Source organism: Vicugna pacos, chromosome 6 (assembly GCF_048564905.1).
Source record: "Vicugna pacos chromosome 6, VicPac4, whole genome shotgun sequence".
In the NCBI taxonomy this organism is placed as follows: Eukaryota; Metazoa; Chordata; class Mammalia; order Artiodactyla; family Camelidae; genus Vicugna; species Vicugna pacos.
Genome location: NC_132992.1, coordinates 9,848,807 through 9,867,047, shown reverse-complemented (window position 1 = coordinate 9,867,047; position 18,241 = coordinate 9,848,807). Strand labels below are relative to the sequence as shown.

General features: G+C 46.9%; 2 protein-coding genes across 2 annotated transcripts in view; one reads left to right on the top strand and one right to left on the bottom strand.

Annotated features, from left to right (window-relative positions):
• The window catches only part of LOC116277994 (uncharacterized), a 246,210-nt gene that overhangs the window by 113,185 nt on the left and 114,784 nt on the right, over positions 1-18,241 (bottom strand). Inside the window, exon 5 of the mRNA XM_072962343.1 lies at positions 6,221-6,309. The gene's annotated coding sequence lies outside the window, so the exon portion shown is untranslated. The remainder of the gene's footprint in view (positions 1-6,220; positions 6,310-18,241) is intronic.
• Positions 1-18,241, top strand: part of LIPC (lipase C, hepatic type) — a 150,072-nt gene that overhangs the window by 22,548 nt on the left and 109,283 nt on the right. The window lies entirely within an intron of this gene.

Sequence of the window (18,241 nt, the reverse complement as noted above, 5' to 3'; positions counted from 1 at the left end):
TCTTTTTCAAATTGTTCATTGCTTTAAAACTAAAGAACAAGTCAAGAAAATAGTGATTGTTACTTATTTTTGCATGAATGTTACTGAAAATAACCCTGTCTTACAGAGCAGAGGGGTATTAAAACAACCTGTTCTGGGTTTCAAATATATAAGGTATTCCATGGAGTCTAATAAAGGAGGTAAGACATGAAAGCTAGAACAATGGGTCAGAGGCCAGTCAGTCCAGCAGGGAGTGGGGTTACTATAGTAAGGTAAACAGCAGGTGCCTGGGGCTCACACTGGGGCGCCAGGCTGAGGGCAAGGAGACAAACTCTGTCATTCCGACCCTGGAGGATTCAGGGTGCGGCCAAGCTTCCCAAGAGATGGTGCGATTCTGAGCATTGCCACAAGGTAGCGCAGTGATGTCTCAGCTGCTTCAGGGTTTCAGGAGAGGATTCGGGTTTGGGAGAACCCAAGTTTCCGGATGACTGAAAAACTCAGGGCTACTGGCAAACGTCCCTTTTTCTCTCTGTTTATGACTCTATTTCCTGAAACAGTCACAGTTTCAGTGTTTCTACCGTAGGATCTTTGGGGGAGGGATGGGAAGAAGTAAAGAGAAGGTGTACTGCTCGAAAAGGGAGGACTCCTGTCTGTCCGCAGCATTTTCACCTCCACCTGCACAAGTCCACCTCCAGGGGCCTGGCGAAGTAAATTCTGGCGCAGCACTGGACGGTGTGTTGTGGCACCATTACAAACAGTTCTTATGGCGACGTCAAAATGGCAGCACTGACCAGTGTTTTCATTCCAGGGCTAAGTGGGGCAAAAGCAGCGTGCCTAACTGTGTGTGTCTTGTGAGCACATGTGTGGTTGAAGGAAAAAGCGCTAGAAGAAAATGTACCCACGTGTTCAGACTTCAGTTGATTTTACATCTAAATTTTTGTCTCGTCTCAATGTTATGTAATGTAGTGTGTATACAGTATATTTACCTTAATGATTTGAATACTTGAAAAATTTACATCAAAATCATAAAACAAAGGGGTTTGACTAGTCACACATTCTCGAGATTTAGGGCATATCAGAAACTTATTAAAATAAGATTTTATTAAATCTCCTTTATTTACAAAATAAACAAATTCTATTAAATTGATTAAATAAATAAATCTTATTAAAATAAGATTTCTGGGCCCCATCTGCAAGTTTCTAACTCAGTGGGCCAGAGTGGGTCCAGGAATCTGCATTTCTGAAGTTCCCAAGTGCTGTGCTACAGATCTGGGGACGACAGCTTGAGAACCGCAAGAAAAGCAAAAAATAGACAGTTAATGGTAAAACATTGACTTGACTTGAACCCAGGTCTCCGGACTTTCAAGCTTAAAGCTCTTCCCTCAGAAACAATGCAAGCTTTCAGGACAAAGCTGGCTTTCATTTCTCAGTCCCCTGGAGTGGAGAGGGATCTCAATGGCTATTGATCCTGAATATTGATCTCTCAGGAGTAGCCATATCCCAAATAATATAAAACCCCGAGACAGTCACAAGTTATTCCTCCAAAATAAAATATCATCATGTTGGGGGAAAAAAAATTCCCAAGCTGAGACTTACTTGTAATTGGTAGAAAAACACTAATTACAAAAAATGAACCAACCATATTCAGTAAAGCACAGCTTGGCAGGCCTGAAACTAGGATCAAGGAAATTCTTTTCATATGAGCTGGGCATGACCAAAAGCTGGGCAGAGCCTGGGAGTCTCAGTTAACGAGGCCTGGCCTTTCTGTGACTGCGAAAAACTTTCCAGTGACAAATGTTCCAGCATCCTTGTCCCAAGAGAAAACAAAATAGCAAAAACAACATACTGCTTTATACTGAAACATAAGGTCAACCATAGCAAATCACAGCATCTATTAACCACCCTCTGTGTACCAGGACCCATGGTTAGTACAAAAGCATATTTCTGAGGTTGCAAAAGCGAAAAAGCACGCTTCCACTCATCAACGAGCTTCCCAACCAAGTGTCAGGGCCCCAACAGTCAGCCGTGAGAGTGTGTGTGTGTGTGTGTGTGTAGGTTAGAGATTGGAAGAGGTGTAATTCCAACATAGCGTGATAAGTGCACAATTAGGTACAAAATATCACAAGGCGTTGAGGCAGGAAAGGTTAGCAAAGAAAGCTAGAGAAAGTGATGGATGAGTGGACTCTTGAAGGAGAGGTGGATGGATGCAGCAGGCAGAAGGAAAAGCATGAACCAGTCTTGGAGGCTTGAAAATGGATAATGGAATTGGGAATCCCCTGGCAAGTTTGCTATAGCCCAGGGCCAGGGGTGAGGGCTTCAGAGGACATGGTACTGAGTTTGGCCCTCACCCTGGAAGCAGAAGGGCCACCACTGAGGTTGGTGTTTGGAAAAGGGAGGGGCTGGGCTGCTGGCTGCCTTTCCTTCTGGGTGGGTGGCTTTCTCTCCCAGCCTGGCTGAAACCCCAGCCACTCCCTGGCAGAAAACAATGTTATCGGCAGGAAAAGGCGGGGGTGGGGCTCAGAAGTCACCAGCTCTGCAGCCTTACCTGGCTGGTACCCACAGATCTTCTTCTCACGGGGGCCCCAGCCCGTGGGCAAGTCTATTTGAAGTTTTCTTGTTAGAGTGTTGTTCCTAACTCTAAATGGTAGGATTTATACCAATGAAACTGAGTCAGAAATACATAATAGAGGCCTGAATTGGAATCTGCTATTTAAGAAGCATCTTCTTCCAAGTCTGAAAAGAGAACCCTTTGGAAATTCCACATCATACTAGTTTAGACACCTACAGCAATTTCAACTTTAAAACCTCATTCTCACCTGCGTGATATCACTTGATTCTCGCAATATCCCTGTAAAGAATATTGGGCAGGTGTCCTTATGCCCATTTTACAGATGTAAAAGTTCACCAACCGAAAGCCACTAGGAACATACCCGGAGTCAGATGAAAGCTAGGATTATTTGGCTTACTGCAGCAAGGTGAGGGTGCACCCCAGAGCACCCTGAGGGCATCCCTGCCTGAGGAGCTGAGAGGGGTTTTCTGAGAAGACTGGAGCTCGTGCTGGCTAAGACTAAGGAAGGGTTGGGGAACCAGAGGCGATTCTGCAGGGCAGCTACCCTCACCACCGTACCGCCACTGCTGCACAGCAGGGGTAATTCTGGATGGGATTCTGTCAAAGGGGGAGGGGGCCACTCAGTGACCCGGTATCTAAATAATTTAATGATTAATTGCTGTGAACTCATTGTTGCTTAATTTAATCAATACTGTTCCAGCAGGCAGGGCTGGCAGCGGCAGTCACTCCTTGTTCGTTGGAAGCAGGGACTGTTTAGTCACGTTTTCAGATTCAAAGTGGCCTCCTTTCTGTCCTGTTGCAAACAGAGCCGCACAGGGTCCTTGTAACATATTGTTTCTGTTCTGTGCGCATTGTCTCTGTTCAACTGGGAACACTGTGGTCTGGCTGCTAGCAAGGGTGGTTTTTGTTGTTGTGTTTGTTTTCATTTTCTCACGTGCCAAGAAACCCGGGTAATGTCTTTGAGGCCTCTCAACACCTCCACCCTAGCCCTGTAACAGCCTTGGGTGGCTGCCTTCTGCGCCTCTGATTTCTCACCAGTAGTGTGGGGTCCCTTCCAGAACTGACATCCTGAGCGTCAGCAGGGCGCACTGAGAGGTCATCGTGGTGCCCTGACACTTCAATGGCTGCCTCGCCTGGTGTCAGCTATTTAACCACTAGCCGGAGAGAGAAATATGCAGAGTTCTATCCGCTTTCAACATGGGACATTGCCCCCTGCCTTAACCCTAGTGCAACTCAATTGCCTCGAGATATTCAAAGATTCCCAAACACCAGCAGGACAAAGGCGAGATTCTGTAAGAACAAGCCAAGCAGTAAACGACCATGAGACCTTTCCTTTCCCAATGCTGGTTTAAACAGACACACATCTGTTTTTGATCAAGTGCTAACAATGAAAAATATACATTTGATGCTTAGGTTGTTTTAACTGAGTAGAACCAAGACATGTGAAATGACAGCAACTCTTATTTTTCAGAACTTTAAAATGTGTCAGATGCTTTGCTTATTTATTTTACTTAATCCATGCAACCCTCCTATGAGATATCACCATCCCCACGTGACAGAGGACACTGTGGCTCAGAGAGAGGAAGGGGCAGCGAAGGCAGCGAATGCCCTGGAATTTTCATTAGTGCTCATTTCTGGTCACACTGGTGCCCCTTCAGAGCCCACATGGGTACACTGGCTTTCAGGGGTTTCCCACTTTGGATGTCAGTGCCAGGGGAGCCAGGGACATACTCTGAGCCTCTCTGGGCCCGGCCACTTCTAACTAGAAGTTTGCAGTCACCTTACCCACTATGAGTGATGTCTACCTCTCAGTGGCCCAGGAGGAAACCCATCCCTGGACAAAGTCCTGGTCCCCTCGTGTCTCACTCTCCATTGCAGCCCCTGGTTCCCCAAAGTCAAGCTCAGAAACAAGGTGTGAGCACAAATCCGGCAGCCGAAAGAAAGGAGAGGCCCCATGATGTTAAGCCTGAAAATTCTGGGCCAATTTAAGGCAATCAAGGATGCTTCGAAAAGGTTAAAACATTTCTCTTCACCCAAGAAAATCCTCTAAATATAGAATTGTTTTCACAAACTGAGCTGGACCCTCCCCAGCTTCTCTGTGGCTTGGTGATATCAGCAAAACAGCACCGGAGAATCTTCTTTTAAGAGGTCTTGCAACTGTTCCATGACTAGGTCCTTTGGTGCGGTATTGTCATGCCCTGGCCACCACCTTCATGCCACCTAGAGAGGCTCCCATCCCTGAGATTCGTGATCAGGATGGGTGATGTCAAAGCAGAAAGAACTGGAGAAGAGTCTTGGAGGGAGAGGGGGGCTCAGCTTGTCCCCTCTCACTGGGGTAGGTCCAGATGACCAATCTAAGCAGGGAAGTCCACACTCAGAGGATGGCGCCTGGGCCAGACCCACGCAGCCAGCCACACACCAGCCCTGTCCAGGTCCACCACGTTCAACAATCATCAGTGTATTCATTTGCTGGGGCTGCCATGACACAAGACCACAGACTAGGTGGCTCAAACAAGAGAAATGTACTCTCTTGCAATTCTGGAGGTTAGAAGTCCAAGATCAAGGTGTTGGCAGGGTTGGTTTCTTCTGAGGCAGCTCTCCTTGGCTTGCAGGTGTCTGTCTCCTCCTCTTTATCTTCACATGGTCTTCCCTCTGTGCGTATCTTTGTCCTAATCTCTTCTCGTTGGGATACCAGTCACGTTGGGGTAGGGACCACTCTAATGACCTCACTTTAACTTAATTACCTCTTTGAAGATGCTGTCTCCCAAGACAGTCACATTCTGACATAACGAGGATTAGGACTTCACATATGAATTTGGGGGTGGAGGCGGAGAATACAATTGAGCTGGTGTTACTCCAGCAAACCCTTTGAAGATCCTGCTCTGACCTGGGTCCTGGGCCAGGCACTGGGGTGGGGTCCCTAGGCACACCACAGTTACATCACTTTTCTGTTAGCTTTAGCAACTCCCCTGGGCAGGGGAGCTTCAGAGTTAGAAAAAGAGGCTTATAAATATACCTGAGATTACAAAGTGAGTAGTAAGCCTGCACCCTCTGCACCAGGCCCAAAGAGGGGGCCTTTGCTGTAGGGGCTGGGGAAGCCATGGCCCAGCTGAGGCCTCAGGAGCCAGCTGGCAGCTGGGAGGGGTGGGGGGGCTCGGCCCTTTCCAGCAGCGTGATTAAGACTTTCTGGCAGCAGGAGCAATAACTGGCAGGAGACCAGGAAGGGGCTGCTTGTCTGGCTCAGGTTGCGGGTAAGTGATGAAACTCACCCTCTGGCGCAGCACCTGAGGCACCGCCGTCTTCACAGGGAGGTGCTCCGTGTGAGCCCACACGGCGCTCTCCACTCGGACGTGGAGAGGCCATTTCCCTACACAGGAAGGCTGCCGTCAGCCAGGCCGCAGCCGAGACCCACCCAGGCTGAGCCAAGGTCAGCTGCCATCTTCTCCCTGTTGCCTGCCACCCTCCTCCAGCCCTGCAGACCCAAGAGGAGGCGAGGACAGAGCAGGACTGGGAAGATAAACACTGGGGCCCCCTTTGTGTCTGGGCTCTCGGTTCCTGGCACAGGCTTTGTTAGTTCCTGATGAACCATGAACTCCTAAGGGAGACTCTGGGTGAGAAGAGAACTGGATTTGGAGTCTAAAAACATGGTCTCAGTCCTGCTACGTCACTTACCCACAGGTGGCCTTGGGCAGATCACCGTGGTGTCTAGGCCTCTGCTTTTCAGTTGTGAATGGGGTGATTAGAGAGCCCACAGGGTTGTTCTGAGGATAAAAATAGGATTGTACATGTATGTGGAACTACGTAATGCAGCTATGCACTGCTGGCTATGGAACAAACGTTTGTAAGCACCTGCTATGCCCCAAGTCGTCCTCCATTGTAATTCTCGCCTGATTCATGTAACACTCCCAGGGTTCCTCCCACTTTTTATTACCAAGGTGTCCCAGTATAGAAAAAATTGAAAGGGTAGCACAATGAATTACCAAAGTCCCTCCAGAGACATTCAGTAACTGTTAACATTTTAGTATTTTATCTCTATACATACATGCATACTTGTATGTGTGTGTGTTTTGAAGAACTATTTGACTTCTCTCTCTGTCTCTCTATATGTTATTTTATTTAACTTTATTTTATTTTATTTTATTTTATTTTATTTTATGGCAGGGGGAGGTAATTAGGTTTTATTATTTATTTTTAGAGGAGGTACTGGGGATTGAACCTAGGACCTTGTGCATGCTAAGCATGTGCTCTACCACTGAGCTACACCCTCCCCGCCCCCATATGAATCATGAATGTATGTATCTCTCCTCTCTCTTTCTCTCGTATATGCCTGAGCCCACTCTCCCAGGCCCCTTGTGGACCTCTCATCCACAGCACTTGGCTCTTTGTTCTTTAATTACCGGCCACACATCTGTCCTCACTGGACCAGGGGCACCGCAAGAGCAGGGACAAGGTAGTCAGCGTTGTCTCCCCAGGACCTGCACAGGCCTGGCATGGAGTAGGCACATGGCAAGTGACTATGGGGTATACACCGCCTCAACAAAGGACTAACTAACATAACGCTTTTTAAAAGTAAACGAGTTTTAAGTCAGTACATCTGGCCAATTCCAGATCCTTGCTGGAGATCAGGGGAAAACATCCCAGAGTGCAGGAGCGCCCATGCAGGTCTGGCTCTACCTCCCCCTGTAAAAGCACGGGGACTCGGAAGTCGCTTGGGACCCTTGATGAGAGGCTGTCCTCTATGTCTGTGATACAACTGTCCATCTGCCTGGGAGAAGTGCTGTCCAGATCACAGTCTACTCTGGAAAACACACACACACAGGGGCACGGAGAAGCTGGCTCTGTCCCCACTGTGGACCTTACAGAAGTGATCCTAAGTCCTTTAGGTTTCCATGGAACCAGGAACCCACTTCCAGAACGGCGGGAGTAGGAAGAGGAGATGTATATCATGTTCGTGTTGTTGTTTTGCCTATAAATTCCCCATGATGCTCATGACTTTCTTAAGAGTTCTGTGCTCCCCCCGCTTCAGATGATACCCTCTAAAGCACAGCTTCTCAAACTTTAATGTGCATACAAGTCACCTGAGGAGCTCAATAAAAGGAATGTTCTGTTTCAGTGCATCTGGGACGGCCTCCAAGATCCTATACTTCTAACAAGTGTTCAGGTGGTGCCAATGCAGCTGGTTCCCCAACCACACTTTGAGAAGCAGAATTCTGAAGAACACAAAATAGCTCCTCATTTACTCAGTGAACTAGTAATTGGCACCTGGTACTAGACATAAGGGAGTGTGCTCAGCGCTGGCAAACCAGGCAACAGGAAGAAATATAAAAGCGAACAAGATGCGGTTCTTTGCCTCACACCCAGCTGGAGAGGCCCAGTTACCATGTCCAAGCACTTGGCTTAAGCTGCCTTCGTTCTTACAACTTACAACCTACACAGTGTGTACTGTTGTTCTCATTTTACTTGTGCAGAAACTGCGGCTCATTGAGCCTAACTGTCTTGTCCAAACCAGTAAAAGGCTGCCATGAGATCTGAGTTGGGGTCTCCCTGACTCCGAGGCCTGTGTTTTCCCCCTGCACCTCTCACACCTGGTCTTGCCGCATTTCTCATCAAGTGCTCAGACGGAAGGGCAGGGAGAGCCCAGGAAGCAGACCCCAGGGGCCTGGGGAAGGAGGTGGGGTGGCAGCAGGCAGAAGGCTCTAAACCACCACCAGAGACAGGAATTAGGACCCAGCAGGTGGCTCAGGGCCACCGTCCCTAGGGTCTTCTGACTGCTTCCGGTAATGTATTTCCTAATGTGGCGATCGAACACTGCGCACACTAGGAAACCTCAGCCGTGGATTATGGCCTGAACGTTGTCACCAAATGGCCATGTGACTCTGGATAAATCACTGTCCTCCCCTGGACGCCAAACTGGGAACTCTTTAATTCCTTTTCTCTCTGACAAAAGGTTTGGTTTCTAAGTTCTCTTCCAGTCTTCCCCTCAGGTCAGGGTGAAAGTCTCTTTGTTATGTCGCCGCTTGGGGACCCCCAGCCCCAGCTTCTCAGCTCACCCAGTTTCTGGGGCTCACCCAGTCTTCCTCTTTTCTTTCCTAATTTCACACATGTTTATTGAGCACAACTGTGTCCCAGATGCTGTGCTGAGAGCTAGGGACACGGAGACAATGACACGCAGTCTCTCTCTCAGCGGAACGGCCCCAGGAACACGGAGGAGAGCAACTAACAGCACAGCTCAGGGCCGGCAGCGCTGAGTGGCCAGCTTCCCCACATGCCAGGGCCTCCCTTGGAATATTCCACTTCATCCCTGTGGGGTGAGTGCTCTTACTGTCCCCATTTTAAAGATGAGGAAACTAGGCTTACAGAGGTCAAGTGACTGGCCCAACGTCACACAGTGAGTAAGGATCAAGTGAGATGATGTATGCAGAAACACTGAGCACACTGTCCAACAAGTAGGAAATAAATGGTAACTGTAATGCCTTCTTTAGACGGCAGAAGGGAGAGAAGGAGCCAGTTAGCCTCCCTCTCGGGCACAACAACCTGGAGAGCTGGAGAAAGGCCTGCTGTCTCTGCTGGAAGATAGGGACCAGGCTTGGGACTGGCCACGCATGATAAGAAAACTGCTGAGGAGAGAAGCAACAGAAGCCTCGAGAAAAGGCCTTGGCAGGCTCCAGAGCACCCCCACCGCACACATGAGGGCAGAGCGCTCTGACAGAGTGGCGGTGATTAGTCATGCTGGGGGAGGCGCGCCGCGGCCACCCAGGGCCCTTCATCCTTCCTGGATGGCAGCTCACCCCAGGCTCAGCTGGTCCGTGCTTCAGCTGCCGCACCCCCCATCTGGGTAATGGAGTGTTAGGAAGCATGCTGGAGGCCATCAATTAATGCTTAACTCAGTGTCCATCGGGTTGTATTTCCAGTGATGCTCCACTCATACCCACGGCAGAGGTAAATCTTGGTCCTTTTCATTTGATGGCTTGGAATTAAAATGCCGCCCAAACATTTCCTTCCAAAGAAATTGAGATTTATGGGTCACTGTCAATATCAACACATGTTGGCCATTATTTGAAAGTCTCCTAGCTCCTCGGGACTGATTACCACTTACTTTGAAGGATAAATGTGGCTTTATAATCCACTCGGCTTGCTGCGTTTGCTTCTTTCTTTGGAGATTTTTTTATTCCACTTTATCATTTTTTTTTCTTTTCATTGAAGTATAGTCAGTTACAATGTATTGATTTCTGGTGTCAGCATAATGTCGCAGTCATGCATATATATACACATACACACACATATATTCCTTTTCATATTCTTTTTCATTATAGGTTAATACAAGATATTGAATATAGTTCCCTGTGCTATACAGAAGAAATTTGTTTTTATCTATTTTTATATATAGTGGTTAACTTTTGCAAGTCTCAAACTCCCAAATTTATCCCTTCCCACCCCCTTTCCCCCAGTAACCATAAAATTGTTTACTATGTCTGTGAATCCATTTCTGTTTTGTAGATGAGTTCATTAGTGTCCTCTTTTTCTGTCTTCTTTTTTTTTTAGATTCCACATGTAAGTAATATCATATAGTATTTTTCTTTCTCTTTCTGGCTTACTTCACTTAGAATGATAATCTCTAGGTCCATCCATGTTGCTGCAAATGGCATTATTTTATTCTTTTTATGGCTGAGTAGTATTCCACTGTATAAATATACTACAACATCTTTATCCAGTTATGGGTCGATGGACATTTAGGTTGCTTCCATGTCTTGGCTATTGTATATAGTGCTGCTATAAACACTGGGGTGCATATATCTTTTTGAATTAGAGTTCCCTGCAGATATATACCCAGAAGGGGGATTGCTGGATCATATGGTAAGTCTATTTTTAGTTTTTTGAGGAATCTCTGTACTATTTTCCATAATGACTGCACCAAACTGCATTCCCACCAGCAGTAGAGGAGGGCTCCCTTTTCTCCACATCCTCTCCAGCATTTATCATTCGTATTGCACTTCATTCTGTTTTGTCTGATAGTGTAAGCCCTATCTTGCCCCTACCCAAATACTCTGATGTATTTGAGGCTCTGGAACAGAGACAAGAGGAACCAGTGTGTCCTCAGTCAGGATGCCAGTGTGACAATAAGGAAAGACTTGCCCCTATTTTATGGACTGAAGCCAGTAAACATGATCTGAGGCCAGAGTTGAGACCACCAAGGAGCTTGCTTGAGGAGCAATAGGTGGTCCCCTCTCAACACTCCTGGTCTTTTGTGTTGCTGGGTGGTCTTTTGTGTTGCTAGGCGAGCTTTGGAAACAGGCGGGAGCTGAATGAATCACTTAGGTCAGTGGTTTTGACATTGGTTCTCAAACTTGAGCTGGCAGGAAGGTTTGTTAAAACACAGATTTCTGGGCCCCACTGCAAACTTCCTATTCAGGAGGACTAGGGTAGGGCCCAGGACTTTGCATTTCTAATGAAATCCCAGGTGATGCCAACACTGATGTTGGTCCTGGGGGTCCAACCTGAAGAACCACCTTAGCATAAGAATGAGAAGTATTACAGGCCATGAGTCGGGGAGAAGAGGCTACTGGCAGCGTTTGTCACTCTGGAAAAAGAATAACAATGTCTAGAGAGGAATTTTTATTAAGTTTTGCTGGGCAGTGTGTAATTTAAATCCCTTTCTAGGAAATCTTCAGTTGAAGGTCAGTAAAGTAAAGTAAAGTTGGAGCTGTTTTGGTAATGCATTGACGTGCTAATGGTCTGGAACCACCCAGGCCACCCATCCGTGTTCTGCTGTACCTAGGTTACTAGGAGGTCACGGTCTGGCTGCTGGGATGTTTTGACAACTTTATTGGGTGACAGTTGTAAGGAGGTTCCTGGTGTTGGTAACAGAGCCCGTGCTGCTGGTTCACACACAATGGTCCCTAAGAGATTTTCCCTGCAATAGTCAGGGTTTGCAGGTGAAACTGGACCCAGGGCAACAAAGGGGCACAGCCCACAGTCTCCAGGAGCTGAACACCAGAAGGGTGCTGGAGGCAGATGGTAGCTTTTTCTTTGCATCAGACCTCACATTCGAAGTCACAAGGCTGCAATTGCCCCAGGAAATGTGCTAGAAAGAGCCATTGTGTACTGAAGCCAGGCCGCTCCAAGTCCAACGGACTGGGCAAGTCATCACTGGGGATTCATTTCTTGCACGAGGGTGTCCCCAGAGCAATCAAAGGAGACTCCTCACAGGGCTGGGAGGCTGTTACCAAGACAGGTAGTACAGTGGGGATGGAGGAAAGTCAACATATTTAGAGCTGTGAAAAAGTACATAATACCCAATGGCTGATTTCATTAGCTGGGACTTTTGGTCACAGGAACAGAAATCCAACTCAAATTAACTTAAGCCAAAGGGGAATTTACTCACGAAACAGCGATGTCTAAAACACAGGCTTCGGGTAGAGCTGGGTCTATGCCTATAATAAAAACACAGTGTCTCTCAATCCTCTCTCTTTCTTTCTCTTTTCCTCTCTCTCCTTCCCTCCAGATGGCACTTGGGAGTGCTATCACTCCTTGGAGCTTAAAATTCCAGAGAGATTATAATACCTTATTGCAGACCTCTGGCAACCATCCCAGAAAGGACTCTGCTTGGCTGGGTGCTCACCTCTAAATAGACAACTCTGGCCAGGAGGATGGGCTCTCTGATTGGCCTGGTTTGGGAAGCATGCCCACCCCTTGGGAAGAATCAGCTCTATCTACCCAACCTGACTGAGCAGGATCCACATGGGAGGGGCACTTCCTCTAACGGGGAGATGTCAGCCTGACCAGAGAGGACTGGCTATGAAGCGTGAGGATGGCGGGGGCGGGGGGGGGGCGTTGCAAGGATGACTCCTGCTTCCTTAGGAGCGAGCAGAATGACCTCTCTGTTCCTGCTTACATAACCCTGACCAGGCACATTGGGCCCCTGCTCCAAGGTGTGCTGTAGCACCTAATCTACGTGGGCAGAGCTGGCCTCATGAGCACGGGGAAATCCTGGATGGCCTTCCAGGCTCAGCTGTCCGTAGAGCGATGGATTTTCAGTTCGTTCTTTAACATATAGGAACACCAATGCAACTTTCCACTATTGTTTCCCCCCAGAAAAGTGAGATAAATAAAATCATTTTTATTGGCCTCCTAGGAAATTCCGCGGCCTGTTTTCAAAGCTGTGTTAAATACACACTTCAGTGATGCTCTATTCCAGGTACAGTGATTCTCAAATTACAGTCCCCAGACCAGCAACACTGACATCACCTGGGACCTTGATAAAAATGCAGATTCTTGATCCCACCCTAGACCTACTGGATCAGAAACTGGGTTCAGAGCCAACAGTCTGTTTTACAAGCCCTCTGGGTGATTCCGATGTGTTCTGAAGTTTGAGACCCAAGGCTCTATACATGTACTAGATTCAATTCACCAAGTTCAAAGGGACCACAGACTATAAAAACTAAGGCTTATGTTACAGGTTTATTGTTCAGTCTGAATTTAGAGGAGTAGAAATAGGAAACAGTGTTATATTTCACCCCATCCTGCCTTCAACCATGTACCATCAAGTCATACCTTTTCACCCCTTAATAGCATCTTGAGTAGATTTCTTAACGTTTGGTCAGTTCTGTTATTAAGTCTTTTTTCATCGTATTTTATTCTAAAGCCTCCATCTCACATGTGACTTGACGTTCTTCCTTTTCCCCTTCATGAGCTAGATTCAGGGAGGAGGTGGGATCTGGAGTGGGCCGGGCAGAGTTCTACTCTTTCAGTCCTCACAGGGGTCCCGTGGGCTGGGCTGGGAGAGCAGGCCTGGTTCTGGAATGGCTCCCCCTCCCTTTGCAGGGCCTATCCTCTCTGGGAAAGCTGGTGGTGGGGTACAGGTGGTGGGGACAGAGATCCTCACTGCTCACTGGCTGTCTGGTCTCACTCTGGTCCACTCTGGGCCCATGTGCTGCTGGTGGCCTTGGCTGTGGAATGGTCCTTTGAGAATGTGTGTGGCTCCGAGGGCCCTGTCAGTGTGACCCCAGCTCATCTGTCACTAAGGACAACTCTGGCCCCTTTGGCTTCTCCAGTGGTCTGTGCCCCCACCACTCTGTCCTCCTGTACAGAGCCTCAGAAACCGCTGGCATCTCCTTCCCCACCCTCAAAGGGCTGAAGGGAGCTGAGCTGAGAATCCCACCCTGTCAGGCACACCATCCCCCAGCTGTTTCTCCCCACGTGGCTGAGCTGCCTGTCTTCAGATGGCCGAACAAGGCACAGCCTCCACATTCAAACAGAGCCCCACAAACTCTCTCCAAAACTCCATCAACCTATGTATCCCTACCACCAGATGGGCCAAGGGTCTCAGCACCTGAGCAAGCATCCAGCCTGGAGCAGTATGACAAGTCAGCCTCCTGCAGGCCTCACCCTGTCATCTCCATGTGGGATTTCCAAAGCTGCCCCCAGCTGGACCTCAAGATGAGAGGCATGATGGGAGGGCAGAAGTAAATTCATCTCCCACTAACTCCCTCTGCCCTTCTCCCATCTGTCTCACTACATGAGGCCAGGGGAGGGGGCAGGAATGACAGTTGGGCCCCCTCCTCGGGAGCCCTGGATTTGGGGGTGATCTCTTTAGAGAGTATGGGTCACTTAGCACAAAGTGTTTCCAGCAGATCTTCTGGTGCCAGTTCTGTTCACTGTCCTCTTACACTTGCTCTTTGCTACATGTGTTCACGTATATTATCTCGACCTCACAGTGATCCTGTGAGGCATTTAACCTAAAAGAAACAGGCTCGAGGGGGTTAAGTGACAAGCTCAACCTCACATGCCTGGTGGTGGCGGTGGAAGAGGCACCAGCCCTACAGCTCCGGCACCGGTCCTCTCCCTGCTGGTTCATGCAGTGCCTCAGCACACTTGTTTTGCAGCTTTAAACAGACTCAAAGCAGCTCACCGGGAAAATGCTTGTTTCCAAAGCCACGGAGCAGCTGACAGTGGAGGGTTTGGGGCACGGGATTACCTTAAAGAAAACACCAGCTGGTTCACATCATGGGGTCGTAACCACTGTCTTCCCAGGCCGAGGCCACATGACCCCAGGGAACTCTGAGGTGGCTTTAGTCAGCCAGCCCCTCCTGCTTTTCTGGGGTTAGGGAAGGGGCAGGGGAGGGGATATAAGTTGGTACTTCCAAAGCAAAAAGCTGGGCATGAGCTGACAGGGCTGACTGGCTAGACCCTGTGCTCTGGCCTCATAGAATACTCATCCCAGGTCGTGCAGGGTCAGGGCACCATCTGTGCCTTCTGGATGGCTCTGTCCAGAATGACTCATTTCCACACATGGTGGGTGGAGGTTCACGGTTAAACTTCCGACAATGGCCAGACTGCATGGCAATTTTCTGATCAACAGATGGGATTGGAGCCCCTGCTACACACAAGAGGCTTCTTTCTTCAAGTTTAAGTAGAGACTTATGATGACCATGAGACCCTTGCATGCACTTATCCAGGGCAGAACTGCCCCCAGGGCTGGGGTTCCACCCAGATGGGCTGGGATCATATTTCCCCACCAAAGATCAAAGTGCTCACCCTCAATAGAGCCAGTTGTTAAATTTTCAAGACTTTTGTAAAAAAAAGAAAATTTTTTTTCAAGAATTTTGTGAGCTGATTGTTAAGCACAGCCACTATTTAAAAATTAAATCTTACCAGCAGTGTAGGAGGGTTCCCCCTTTCTCCACAGCCTCTCTAGCATTTTGTCATTTGTGGACTTTTGAATGATGGCCATTCTGACTGGTGTGAGGTGATACCTCATTGTAGTTTTGATTTGCATTTCTCTGATAATTAGTGATATTGAGCATTTTTTCATGTGCTTACTGATCATTTGTATTTCTTTCTTGGAGAATTGCTTGTTTAGGTCTTTGGCCCATTTTTGGATTGGGTTGTTTGTTTTGTCTTATTAAGCCATATGAGCTGCTTATATATTCTGGAGATCAAGCCTTTGTCAATTTCATTTGCAAAAATTTTCTCCCATTCCGTAGGTTGTCTTTTTGTTTTACTTATGGTTTCCTTTGCTGTGCAGAAGCTTGTAAGTTTAATTAGGTCCCATTTGTTTATTCTTGCTTTTATTTCTATTGCTTGGGTAGATTGTGCTAGGGAATGCAGTTTGGTACAGCCACTGTGGAAAACAGTATGGAGATTCCTCAAAAGACTAGGAATAGACTTACCATATGACCCAGGAATCCTGCTCCTGGGCATATATCCAGAAGGAACCCTGCTTCAAAATGACACCTGCACCCCAATGTTCATAGCAGCACTATTTACAATAGCCAAGACATGGAAACAGCCTAAATGTCCATCAACAGATGACTGGATAAAGAAGAGGTGGTATTTTTATACAATGGAATACTACTCAGCCATAAAAACTGACAGAAAGAGAAAAAAAAAGAACATAAATACAAAACAGAAACAGACTCACAGACATAGAATACAAACTTGTGGTTGCCAAGGGGGCAGTGGGTAGGAAGGGACAGACTGGGATTTCAAAATGCAGAACAGATAAACAAGATTATACTATATAGCACAGGGAAATATATACAAGATCTTATGGTAGCTCACAGATTAAAAAATGAATGTATATATGTTTATGTATAACTGAAAAATTGTGCTCTACACTGGAATTTGACACAACACTGTAAAATGATTATAACTCAATAAAAAAAAGTTAAAAATAATTTAAAAATAAAAAATAAAAATTAAATCTTAGAAACTTACAATTAAATAAAGTTAAAAACAACAGTAGTAAATACTCAAACTCCTCTGTTCTAGTTATTTTACAACATTTCAGTATTATCTCTGTTCTTGACGTTATTGACATTTACTAAGATTTATGATGGAAATACTATATATTGATGTGCCAAAGTTCATCTCTTCCCAACTCCCCTTAGTAGTAACATCACGCTGGTAGCTACATGATGACTGTATTTACACATGGAAATTGGCAAACACTACAAATGTATTTTACATAAATAAATACATAAAAATATAGATGAAAATAATTAATCAAGGTTTGATTTATTGTTTTGCTGAGTATGTAGAGCAAGTATCAGCAAACCTTTTCGGTAAGGGCTAGGTAGTAAATATTTTCCCCTTTGTAGGTCATATGGTCTCGGTTGTGACTACATAGTTCTCTATTGTGGCACAAACACAGCTACAGACAATAAACGAATGAATGTGGCTGTGTTCCAATAAAACTTTATTTACATAAATAGGAGATGGGCCAGATTTGACAGGCCAGAAATTGCAGGCCCCTTAAGAAAGCCTTAACTATCAAGGTAAAATGTTGACTATGAGGATTAAACTGAAAAGTGTACTGTGTCTGTAGCGGTTCCAACTATAAACAGCACAAAAAACTGAGGAGATGCTCTTCCAGGATTCTAAAGCAATCATCTGATACAGCCGAGAAGCAGCTTATGTCATTGTTGAATGGTTTAAGTTCTGAAACAGGTCTTCATTGTTTGTTTTGTCTTACTCCACGTAAATGAAAGTATCAACTATCATTCCTATTAGAACGATCCACGTTCATCACTCGCACCCAGGGGGCTGGCTAGTGATAGAAAAGTCCAGCAAAAGTCAACAGGAATGTTTTGTGAGAGCCAGCTGGCTATATGGAGTTTACAATAAAGAGTACTCAATATTTTATTATTCCTTATAAACTGTGTAATACATAGCCTTGATATTAATAGACTACATAATAAATTACGTATGTATACATATGCATACATTTCTTTCCAGGGAGCCGATGTTAAATATTTCCCATCACTCTACTGCCTGTGGGGCAGCTACATAAAAGGAGACCAAACTGTCCAGAGTAAGCACGTGTTGGAGGACCAGAGTCTAGGAGAGGGGAGGGGTGTCAGGGATGGAGAGACAATCAGGCGGGCCCTCCAGGATATCCTGGAAGGCTTCATGGAGGACATAGCACCCTAAAGAGCCATAGGACTCAAAATGAATGGGGAGGGGCTGTGCTTCAGACAGGTCAACAGCACGCACAAAAGAGCAGAGGTAGGCACGCCCTGCCTCGGTCAGGACTACCAAGAGGAGAGGGCCAGCACAGGAAGCAGTGGGGGATGAAGTGGGCCCAGCTACATTTAATGACATGGAAACGTGCTATGAGGTTGAGCACAGAAAAAGCAGGTTACAAAATGTGTGCACTTGTGTTAAGGAAAAGAATACATTAGAAGAAAATGCACTTAAACGTAAATAGCTCTGGGTGACAGGATTAGAGCTGATTTTGTTTTCATGCTCCTTAGCACTTTTCTGTAGCTTCCTGTTATTCTGAAGTGGTGTGTATTACTTTGATAATCATGCAGGTATAAAGGGCAAAAAGCAGGCAGCCCTAAAGCACTGGGATAAACCCGAAGCCATAGCCAAGAAGAGGCCACCTGGCCCCTTGCAGCCCAGAGGCCCCGGGAGGGAGGCGCTGAGGAGGGCTGCACTGGAGACTAGGGGGTGAGCCCCCTCTCCTGGGAAGACTGCAGGAGCCCCTGGGTGACAACTGCGAATGCCCCCGCCCTGCGGGCCTGAAGCAGTGCTCTCCGTGAGGGGGTCTGCCCCCACCCCTCGGCCTCACACACGTGTCTTCTTTCTCTTTTATCCCTCAAGTACTAGTTTGCAAAGTTTTCCCCCTCCATACTCAAAAAAGCAGAACAAATTGGAAAAAGGAAAAAAAAGAGAGAGAGAGAGATTCTC